This window comes from Prunus mume, linkage group LG3 (genome assembly GCF_029339155.1).
Source record: "Prunus mume cultivar Tortuosa linkage group LG3, ASM2933915v1, whole genome shotgun sequence".
NCBI classification, from domain to species: domain Eukaryota; kingdom Viridiplantae; phylum Streptophyta; class Magnoliopsida; order Rosales; family Rosaceae; genus Prunus; species Prunus mume.
Window position 1 is genome coordinate 21,645,764 of NC_142700.1, and position 12,595 is coordinate 21,658,358.

Sequence of the window (12,595 nt, forward strand, 5' to 3'; positions counted from 1 at the left end):
TGTGCTACCTCTCTAATATAGTAGGCTTCACCTCTATTAAAGATGTGATACATAATGTGGTATAAAAATATGGTATATGCCTAGCATTACCCATGTATTAATCAACTTCTATCAATATACTTTGTGCTATAAGTAAACTACAAGTTCCATATATTTTTGAGCTTCACTTGTGTGCGCCCATGTAATTTAATAATTGTTATTCTCATTTATGCAAGAATAATAGTAGGACAACAATTAGGTCAACAAATTTAATCTAAACATATAGAAACAACAAAGAAGAGAAGAGAATTAACCAAAACACTAAATTACTGTTCTTAATACTAGAAGACGTATTGAAAAAAACTTTCCTCTTCTTTTTTCTTTTGACAGATAAAACTTTGCTCTTCCATTGAAACTAATTTGGTACTTGGGTTGTTTATCAGGAGAGAAGAAACCAAATTGTCGCTCAGTTTCTGCAGGGCCCTTTTGCTTTTCAAACATGGCAAACAAATAAGTTTCTACAGGTTTTCCAGGCTCTGTTCACACTGTCAATAAAATGCTAATAGTAAGTGCTTGCATTTTCAACTATGGCTCCTTCCTCACCTTGGGATGGCCAACCGGTCTCCGATACAACGACTTCCACAGTGGAAACGCTGGATTTCTCAAGAGCAGAGTAGAGAGCACCCACAGCTGCAGCAAAGAGATTTGTGTATCCAAATGCACCATCTTGTACTGTCACCCCAGGTGCAGAAAATTGTAAAGATATTATTATTAGTTGTTTATTTTTGAGTTGTTTGAATAATCCTTAAGTTGTAGGAACGTAGTTGTAGAAGTTTATCTTTGACTTGTTTCTCTAGCCAGTATCCCATGAGATTAGGACTTGTTATTTGTGGGATAATGCTTCAGCTTTTTATGTTGGTTTCAGTTCATGTAAAGGCTATATAGCCTAGTTCTTTTATCTTGAATAAACATTGTGACAAAACTTATTCTTCTCAATCATATTCTCAAGCAAAACTTAGTTTAATACCAATAATTGGTATTAGAGCCCCAACTAGGGGTAGAGAGAGAATAAGGAAGCTTGAATCAGCAAGAATTAATGGCAGGAGAAGGAAGTAGCGTGCAACCAGCGATTCCACGCTTCGATGGCCATTATGACCACCGGAGCATGTTGATGGAAAACTTCTTGACGTCCAAGGAATATTGGGGCATAGTGGAGAATGGAATCACGTAGTATGTAGAGGGTGTAGAGTTGACAGAAGCTCAATTGAAAGCCCTAGAGGATCAGAAGCTCAAATATTTGAAGACCAAGAACTCTCTTTCAGGCCATTGATAGAGCTATATTGGAGACCATCTTGAAGAAAGATACATCAAAGGATATATGGGATTCAATGAAGAAGAAATATCAAGGCACGGCGAAAGTCAAGCGTGCCCAACTTCAAGCTCTTCGCAAAGAGTTTGAGATGCTCAATATGAAGGTTGAAGAGTCAGTTGATGAGTATTTTGGAAGGACTCTAACCATGGCTAACAAGAGAAGGATCAATGGAGAGAAGCTGGAAGATGTAGTTGTTATCGAAAAGATTTTGAATCAATGACACCAAAGTTTGACTATGTGGTGTGTTCGATTGAAGAATCAAAAGATCTTGATAATCTCTCTATTGATGAACTACAAAGCAGTCTTCTGGTACATGAACAATGGATGAATAGCCATGCAATGAAAGAACAAGCATTGAAGGTGAGCCAAGAGAATCACTCTCTGAGGAGACGAATAGGAAGAGGTCAAGGAGGCTTTCGAGGACGTGGAAGAGGACGCTCCAAGGATCATTTGATAAATCAAATGTGGAGTGTTACTACTGCCATGAAATAGGACACTTTCAATAGGAGTGTCCCAAGAAGGGGAATGAAACAAAAGCCATTGTAGCTGAAACTAAAGAAGAGTTGTTGCTGATGGCATATGAGGAAGTCAAGGGAAAACAAATCAACAATACATGGTATTTGGATTCAGGCTGTAGCAATCACATGAGTGGAACCAAGAAGATGTTCACCAAACTTGATGAGAAGTTCAGGGAGAATGTAAAGCTTGGTAATGACTCAAGCTTAAAAGTACAAGGAAAAGGAGATGTCAAAATTAAAGTCAATGGTGCTTGTACAAATCATATCAAGGTGTGTTCTATGTGCCTGAATTTAGAAGTAATCTGAATCAGCCTTGGTCAGCTTCAAGAGTAGGGGTTCGCCATTCTAATTCAAAAGAATTGCTACCAAATTCATCAAAGGTTAAATTATGCATGTTGAAATGGCTTATAATAGAATGCTTCCATTACAAACACAAGCTGCATTGACCAAGCAAGTCTGTCTGAAATCAACTATCCAAGATGATACTTGGTTGTGGCATTGTTAGATATAGACAATTGAATTTCAAAGGCCTAAAGACTTTACAGCAGAAAAGCTTGGTGGGAGGACTACCTCAGTTGCAACCTCCAGCTAGGGTTTGTGAAGAATGCATGATGGGAAAACAACACAGAGAATTTTTTCCAAAGGAAAACACTTGGAGAGCATCATTAGTATACAACTTATTCATTCGACATTTGTGGACCTATAAAGTTCTATTTCCAATAGCAACAAAAGGTATTACATTAACTTTATTAATGATTATAGCATGAAGACTTGTATATATTTCTTAGCTGGAAAAGTCAGAAGCCTTGGCTATTTTCAAGAAGTTCAAAGTTGCTGTGGAGAAGGAAACTAGTTTGTTCTTCAAAACATTACAAATTGATTGTGGAGGAGAATTCACATCCTCCCTTAAACTAAATGCGATTAAGCAATCAGTGTACATCTGAACTTGAACATACTCCAAGTGAATTGGGCATCCTTTTAAATGTTCATCATAACATTACGAACTGATCGTGGCGGAGAATTCAATTCACAAGAGTTTGTTAATTTTTGTGAAATGAAAGGAATTAAAAGACAGTTGACAGCAGCTTATTCACCACAGTAAAATAGAGTAGCCAAGAGGAAGAATTGCATCATCATGAACATGGTCCGTAGTGTGCTCGCTTTGAAGAAAGTTCCTAAAAGGTTTTGGCCAGAAGCAGTGAACTTAGAGCAATCATATCCTCAACAAATGTCCAACCCTAACAGTGAAGAATGTTACTCTAGAAGAAACTTGGAGTGGAAAAAAAAAAACTAATGTTGGCTACTTTAGAATATTTGGCTGCTTGGCATATGCTCATGTAAGTGATTCTCAACGTATTAAACTTGATAATAAGAGTGTGAAATGTGTAATGCTTGGTGTTAGTGAGGAATCAAAAGCTTACAGGTTGTACAACCCAAATACACAGAAGATTATTATTAGTAGAGATGTTTTTTGGTAAAGATGAAGGATGGGATTGGAGTAATGGAAAAGATCAACATGTCACTGTTGACCTAGAAGCAACTGAAGAAATTGAAGATGTCACACATCAAACTTCTCAAAATGAGTTACCAGAAAATGAACTCATTAGAGAACAACTCCTCAGAACCTGATGAAGCAATGAATAGGGGAACCAGAACAAGAAGAGCACTTGGATGGCTAACTGATTATGTGACTAGAGAAGAACTAACAGATGAAGAAAATGGCGCTCATTTTAATTTGTTCATTGATAGTGATCCAATCACCTTTGATGAAGCTGTTAAAGCACAAAATGGAGGAAAGGAATGGATGTTGAGATAGACGCCATTCAAAGAAACAATACATGGGAGCTTATTGATCTACTTGTGGGAGGAAAAACAATTGAAGTCAAGTGGATCTTTAAAACAAAGATCAAAGAAAATGGTGAGATTTTCAATTACAAAGCTAGGTTAGTAGCTAAAGGATACTCTCAACATGATATCATAAATGGGCATTGATAGCTCATTTTGATTATACAGAAGTTTTTGCACCTGTAGCTCAACATGATATCATTCGATTAGCAATTGCTTTAGCTGCCATAAATGACTAGGATATCATAAACAAGTCCGTTGTAGCAATACTCACAAATGGATAATTGTAATCCAGGTTCGAATTCTGTAGCGGAATTCGTTTCTCTTTTTCTTTTCTTTTCCTCTTTTTCTTTTTTGTGTTGGGTTGTTTACTTGGGCCTTAATATAATAAATGGGCTTGATAGCTCACACTAAAACCTATGAAGAATTCTAAATTTTCTATTAATACTCAAAAGAATTTTGAATTTTTATTACCACCCTAAAATTTACCAACCAAAGAAATACAAAATGTCATAAAGGAAAAGAACCAGCCATTATTGGAATAAGCTCAAAGTAAAACCTACAAAGAATTTTGAATTTTCTATTAACACCCTTAAATTTGCCAATCAAAGAAATACAAAATAACATAAAGAAAAAAGAATCCAGCCATTGCCGGAATATGTTCTTTTTAAGTTAGTATATCCAAGAGAAAAGTGAAATTTTGAACTTTTTTAGGTGTTTCGGTGTACTGATCAAATTATACGAGGGCATTTAGAAACTCTATTATAAAAAATAAAATAAAAAAGGTGAAATGATATTTGGTTCATGTGTTATGCCTCGATTTCAATTTTGATAACTATCTTTTTGTTTTTTGTTTTTGGTTTTTTGTTATTGTCAAAGTTAGGAAGGGGAATGAGGTTTTCTCAGACACACTGTCAAGTTGCCATGAGGCTCAAAACTGAAACCACTAATCTACAAGTCCATATTCTTTTCCACTACGGTTGTCGACATCTTTGTGTTTTTACCAATTTGATCATTTTGATCACTCTTCTTTATTATTAAAGTTTTTATTGAGCTAAAAAAGGACCCAAAATAAAAATCCCTAGAAAGCATTTAATTAAATTATATATTTATTTTTTTACAAATTTCTAGTGTAACTATAAAATTTCAAGCATGTCAAAAATGCTGCAACAAATAACTTGTGTCCAAATTAATGGAGTAGTCACTCCAAGGAGAGGGGGCCTTTTGTTGAAGTAGTGTGACAAGAACCTAAGAATCACCTTCAATGAATATATTAGTTATGTCTAACTGTTTTGCCCATAAGTCCAATTTTTAAGACCTGAAGCTTTTGCTTCCAATATAGAGTTTATTCATAGAGGCAACAATCTTAGGGTTCATTTGATAACCATTTTAATTTTAATTTTTAGTTTACATTTTTTTATGGTAGAATATAGAGGAAAATGAGAGTGATAACACTACTAAAAACAGGGCTAAAAGCACGAATTTATTTGTGCTCTTTGTTTCAAATAGCACAGATAATCGTGCTCTATGAAGATGATCACAGTGCAACCACTTTATAGTGGTCAGTCTCCTATATAGGAGTTTCCATTGATTATAGAGCACAAATGTGTTGCTTTGTGACAAATATTTAGAGCATGAATCAAGCATTTGTGCTTCTATTTTGACAAGTGACTGAAGTGTTAGATATATTGATTTGACAAGTGTAAGCTAAGCACAATTTCAAAATCATGCCCGAAGGGGATGTATTTATATATAACTATAATTTTTTAAACTAAGCACATAGTTTCAAAAGAGTGCTCAATGGGTATGTATATATATATACAGTTCGCCTCAAATCTATTGAGGGATACCCTTCCTCAAATAATCTATTAGATACCCATTCAAAGATCATCTCTACAAAAAATCACTTGCGACATTTGACTCAATTAGGATTTTAGTACCTTGAAGCACCGTATTGATTTTGTAAGACACAATTAGATGTCAAACGATTTCGATTTGTCTAATTTTTGTGATTTCAAAATATATGGTTTGGATCAACCCAAACCGTTTATTTTTTTTCAAACAATCCAAACCATTTATTTTTAAAGTCTTCATTCATAGATCATCCTTGTAAAAAAATCATAAAAATTGAAAATCATTAAGGCATCTAATTGCTTAGCAACAAAACAAATGAACACGATACTTCAAGAAAAGACTAAAATGACAATAATCTAATTGAGTGCAAAAATGGACAAAAATGCCCTTATTTATTTTCAGTTTCGAATTACAATGTGATTTGAAAGTTTGCAAATAAAAGTGAAAATCTAAAACCTAAAAAACCTTAATCCGTCTCCTAATTGGGGTCATTAATTCTGTTTTTTGCAAATATGATCTTTGAGGGATATCTAAAAATTAGACAGTTTGGACCATTAAAAAACAATGTGTAATGGGCTCTACAAGGAATATATATATATATATATATATATATATAATTTATAAAAACTAAACACAATTTAAAACAGTGCTTAATACAATAATGAAATTATGAAAAGATAGATAACGAAGAGCTAAGCGAACCTGGCTGCAAATTTTTGAGCTAGAATTTGAATGTGAGAAAGTTGTAGGCTGAGACAGCTTGGAAGGTGCTTATGTTTTCTTTTGCACACAGCAAGAGCTTCAGAAAAGACGAGTCTAAAATCTTGGGATTTATCCGATTTTAGCAGCAGAAAAGCTAATGAATGTACAGTGCCCAAAGACATTCCTTTATATAAGTATATCTCTTCATATTGTTAACAAATCCGCTGTAGCAATACTCACAAATGGATAATTGTAATCCGGGTTCGAATCCCGGCAGTGGAATCCTGTTTTATTTCTTATTTTTTGAGTTGGGTTGTTTACTTGGGCCATAATATAAATGGGCTTTCAAAGCTCACACTAAAAACTAAAAAGAATTCTGAATTTTCTATTATATATATATATATATATATATATATAAAGCAAAAGGTAGAGAATAGTGAAACATTTAGAATACTAAAAAATGCCCTTGATTAATTCAAACATTAAAAATTGAAATTATTAATTAAATGACGATAATATGGTAAATTTATATTTGTTTATATTTAAAAAAAATTAAAAACAAAATCAAATAATATCCTATTTTTATGGAACATAACTACCTCTATTATTTTTTCTTAATTCTAAAATAATAATAATAATAATAATAATAAACCAATTAGTGTTATGTGCTAGTAAAAATAAAATAAAAAGGTGAAATGATTTTTGGTTCATGTGTTTTGCCTTGATTTCAATTTTGATCACTCTCTTTTTGTTGTCTTTTATTGTTTTGCCAAAGTTAGGAAGGGCACACACACACTGTTTGCAAGCAGTGGCGGATCTAGGATTGTCGCCTGATGGGGTTATATATCGTGTAAAAGTTTCAAATTTTTTTTTTCCACCATATTTATAGGTTGCGTTGTGTATAAATTTGAGCTCTGAAAGTTTACATACCAGATGGGTAATTTCCTTTAAAATCTCCTCAGGGAGAAGAGCTATAGTTTAATGGGCTTGAGCTAGGTTGGATCGAGCTTTAAAAAGGAGAGAGAAAATAAAAGGCCAGGATTTTTATTTTCTTCTAAAAATTCAAAACTAGGCTTGAAAAAGCCCATTTGGTTGAGAGTTAAGCCTAATGAAATAGGCCTACTTTATGTTGAAATTTTTAATATTGATTTTTGTCAATTTTTATTATTTTTCTATGTTTTGGTGTGGGGTGTGTGTGTGTCCCCCAATAGTTCTCTATTTACATTTATCTATATGTTTATGTCTTCATTTTTTTTCTTTGTTCATTTCACAATACATAAATTAAAATTTAGAAAAATACCACAAAAATTCATATGAACTATTGTAATATTCTCTTCACCATAAAGCTCTAAAAGAGGACATGGAAGGAAGAAGTGCCTTTTAAGTTTACATAGTCTGATGTAGCTCCAACATTATTATTGATATGGCTTAAATTCAGTTGTGGCAAGGTGTTTGATGAAGCATATATAAATATCAAATGGTGTAGCATATAATCATTAAGTTGTATATGGCATGGTAGATAAGCTGTGGGAATAGGATGAAAGTGGTAGGAATTCAAACCCCTTGTGTGTGTCTCCATTTCCTTTCATTTTTAAACTAAATTTATATTTCTATAAAATATATGGGCCAGGGCCGGGCCTTAATGGGCTTTGGTGGGATAGGCCATGGCCCACAATGCCGAGGCCGGGCTTTTTCCCAATTGGCCCCATTGTGGGCCAAATGATGACCCCTAAGTTTAAGTATGGAAAAATGGTGCTGCCAAATAGTAACAAAACATGATGACATTGAGATTTTAATTTAACAATTAATAACAAGAATAAGAGGTATACAATTTATTTAATGTATCCTAATAGGGTTTTTTAGTTGTTCTTAGTTAAAACTGATAGTCTCATGTTACCTTACATTTTGATATGGGTTAAAAGTGTTTTATTATTAGGGCACTTGAAACCAAAAATAGTCGGCCCATCTTGAAACCGAACCTTAATAAATAAATAAAAGTGTGTTATAGAAAGAAAAAAAAAACTGCTTAGTATTCAATTAGGGGATATCATCTTCTTCGCTAGTGGTTGGTTTTCCACCCCTGGTTTTAAAGCTCTTCAAGCATCCAAGAACAAAGGAGTCACTTACGGTGTGGAGGTGCTATAGATGTTGTGGTGTGGAGGTGTTGGGCGGGCTGGTGAGGACTCGAACTCTTCGACGAATATTGTAAATTATCCTACATCGTCGATGTAGGTGTCACGACTCGACTCTTAGCAAGATATTGTCCGCTTTGGGCCTCCCCCCTCACGGTTTTGTTCTTGGGCTCAAGCTAATGCTATCTTGCCCAAAAAGCCTCTTGCTAGGAAGAGAAGTGCCCATACATATAAGGCACTTCACCTTTCCCTCCCCGAGTGATGTGGGATTGTTCACCGTTCTTGTTTCCCCAAGACACAGGTCTTACAATCCACCCCCCTTGGGGCCCAGCGTCCTCGCTGGCACACTTCGGTGGCTCAAGCTAATGCTATCTTGCCCAAAATGCCTCTTGCTAGGAAGAGAAGTGCCCACACATAGAAGGCACTTCACATTTCCCTCCCTTAGTGGTGTAGGACTGCTCACTGTTCTTGTTTCCTCAAGACACGGGTCTTACAGTCAGACCCACTTACTAAAAGGGATGAGACTTTTGCCGAAATTTCGGCAGTCTCCTTGAAAAATGGACATTTCCAAAAATTTTAAACCTGTTAAATACATTTATAAATCTCAACAAGCAACATACACAAGATAATACCATGCAATTAACATCAATGGCCTCCCAGTGTTACAATCAAATCCTAACATGGGCGACATCAGAGCAATCTAAAGAGTTTCAATTTACAAACGGGAACATAAAGTTCAACGGAAATAAAACAAGGAAAAGTCATCCTACAAGAGATTGATCTCGGAAGTTAGGATCTCGGCTCGGCCGCTCGGTACAAATCTATCTACTGCCTGGGGGGCGCAAAATAGAAAACGTGTGAGTGGACAAAAATAAAGTTTGGTTATATTTGAAAACAACATACTAACCCCACTGTTTGGAAAACAACTCATGTAAAATCAGCATTCTTGCATGGAGAATTAAATGAGCTAGTCTATGTGGATCAACCTATTAGTTGTGAACAAAAGGGGCAAGAGCAGAAGGTTTATCGTTTGAAGAAAGCTCTATATGGACTGAAACAAGCTCCTAGAGCTTGGTACAACCGTATTGAAAGCTATTTTCATAAAGCATCAAGAGGGAGGTAAAATCTTGATTTTTTGTCTCTACGTTGATGATTTAATATAAACAGAAAATGATAAAGTTATGTTCACTGAGTTCAAGACCTCCATGATGAATGAGTTGGAGATACAGATCTAGGAAAGATGCATTATTTCTTGGGTATTGAAGTGAAGCAATCTACAGATGGAATCATTGTTGGTAAAAAATATGCAAAAGAAGTGCTCAATAGGTTTTGTATGGCTGATTGCAATGTTGTACAAAACCCAATTGTCCCAGGAACCAATCTCATTAAAGACACTGAAGGACAAAAAGTTGATAGCACTCATTTCAAGCAGATTATGGGGAGCCTAATGTATTTGACTAATACACGTCCAGATTTAATGTATGTAGTTAGTCTAATAAGCAAGTTCATGGAATCACCTACTGAAGTGCATCTTCAAATAGCAAAAAGGATACTTTGAAACTTGAAGGGAACCACAGATCATGGTTTGTTCTACAACAAAGGATTGAAATGAGATTTTCTGTTAGGATACAGTGACAATGATTATGTTGGTGATTTAGATGATCGAAAAAGTACTTCTGGGTATGTTTTCATATACAATTCAGTAGCTGTTGCTTGGTCCTCAAAGAAACAACCAGTAGTTACACTTTCAACAACCTAGTGAATTCATTGTTGTTGCCTCATGCACATGTCAGGCTGTTTGGTTAAGGAGATTACTTAATGAGTTGCATTGTTCACAGTATGAATCTACTCTGATATACTGTGACAATAATTTAGCTATTAAGTTATCTAAAATTCAAGTTATGCACGGAAGAAGTAAGCATATAGATGTTCGATTTCACTTTCTGCAAGAGCTCACTAAAAAAGAAGTGGTGTACTTGGTTCATTGCCGAACTCAAGAACAGGTTGTAGATATTCTAACAAAGCCAATGAAGCTGGATGATTTCAGAAGGATGCACAGTTCACTTAGAGTTTGTTTAAGTTCAGATGTAAACTGATTGCTTAATCGCATTCAGTTTAAGGGAGGATGTGAAGATATTATTATTAGTTGTTTATTTTTGAGTTGTTTGAATAATCCCTAAGTTGTAGGAACGTAGTTGTAGAAGTTTATCTTTGACTGTTTCTCTAACCAGTATCCCATGAGATTAGGACTTGTTATTCGTGGGATAATGCTTCAACTTTGTACGTTGGTTTCAATTCATGTAAAGGCTATATAGCCTAGTTCTTTTATCTTGAATAAACACTATGAGAAAACTTATTCTTCTCAATCATTCAAGCAAAACTTAGTTTAATACCCCAACAAAAATAGGGCATAGCCAAGGCTGATGTCTTTGGTATCACCAATGTAGCTGAAATAAGGGTACACATTGGCAAGAAGAAGAGAGCCATTACTTGCAAGGAAGGTAATAATAGGGTTTATGTATGAACTTGAAGCCTTACTAAATGAGCCTGCTGATGGTGGGTAAGAGCTGCCCAACAGAGACATGTCTATGGCTGTTGAAACTTTGATTTGGTCCTGTAAATGAGCAGATGCAATTGCGTTTTTAATGTTTTGCATGGCTGATAGAACATATTTGGCTTCTGCATCTTGGGGATTGATCTCATTTCCCACTGCAACGTACCTAAACTTGACATCAGGAAAGTAGTTTAGGACATTGTTCTCAACCCAAGCAGTAGCAGCTGCAACGTCATTTCCAAGGGACCGAATGTCTTGGTTTTGAACACCGATGATGAGTTCGATGTTCAATAGAGCTTGCAGAGTTTGGAGGATTCGGATCAAAAATTCGCATTCTTGTTATGCCATTTGCTTGGTAGACTTATAACTTCTGGATCAGGTGGCAGGTTCTTGGCAACCCGACCATAACAAACTCCTATTGGCTCTGCAACTGTCTCAAATTCAATCAAAATCAAAACCAAATATGAACTACATCACATAAAAACGTTTTGAGCCCAAGTAACTGCTTTGGTGTGCTACTATTTATGGAATAGTCAAAAGTGATACCAACAAAAAAAACGTTTCTAAAACCCTTCTAGGCACTTAGGAGCATAAATGCTTTCTACAGAAGTAGTCCTAAACGGGTCTTAAATGTTACGCAAAACGTTTCTCTTAACATTAAGAACTCTTTTTTCTTTAATAATTTTCTTTTTTCTTAGAAGTCCTTCAATAAAAACTTACTTTGAGACATTGGAGCTTAATGGCAAAAGCCCAAGAAGTAGGAACGCACGAACCACAAATGGTTTGTTGCTTATAATCTCACAATGAAGCCATGAATGAAACTGATTGGTATAACAGGCTAGAAAATAGATTGGTAACTTTGTATTCCCATCTTTCACTAACAGAATTACTTAGATATCATGCAAATATGGCGTGATCAATTAACTGATCATGCCAGAATTGCAAGAGACAAAATAATGGGCCATTTGAACTTTGGGGGTGGTAAAGTGAGATTTGACCGAAGTTTCGGGGGATGCTACAGTAAATAAGCCTTTTATTTTTTGGGTATGAAGGAGAAAACTTGTCTTAACTTGGAGTGTACTTTGGGGTGCAACGTCCAACGCATTAAACTTTATATTATATGTACCTTCCTTTGTTAGCCCAGTTAAATGGTACCATCTCCTCATCAAAAATAAAGATGCCATCTTATGAGTTGCTTTCGAGACATAACAAGTGAAGCACACGTGTCATTGAAATAGTATTGTGCAATGTACATAGATCATGTAACAAAGATGAAGCTCTCGACATACAAATCTTTGGGAGCTGCTAGAATGCGGAGGTTAATATGCAGGGCTTATTTGCGGGTTGCAGTTTCAAAATTGTAGTTTTATTACAACCGGGTTTAAATGACCCATAAGAAAAATCTCAACCCGCGAGTGACTTCAGTTTCACCCTTCTTCCTTCTCCTTTTTATCTCTCATCTCCTTCTCTCTATGCGACAGCCAACAACCTCACATCCATGATCCAGCACCCTCCTTCTACCTCCTCCCACCACCTAATTCTTCTCTTTCTCTCCCTTTGACATCCACGAAACTCAAGTTCCATGTATGAGTTTTTTTTGTTTTTTTTGAAAGATGCTTTCTTTACTAATTTCTAAATA

The 12,595-nt window shown here is 35.4% G+C and overlaps 1 pseudogene; it reads right to left on the reverse strand.

Annotated features, from left to right (window-relative positions):
• Positions 1-300: 300 nt before the first annotated feature.
• On the reverse strand, positions 301-12,140 carry LOC103326761 (glucan endo-1,3-beta-glucosidase-like; annotated as a pseudogene).
• Between the last annotated feature and the right edge of the window lie 455 nt (positions 12,141-12,595).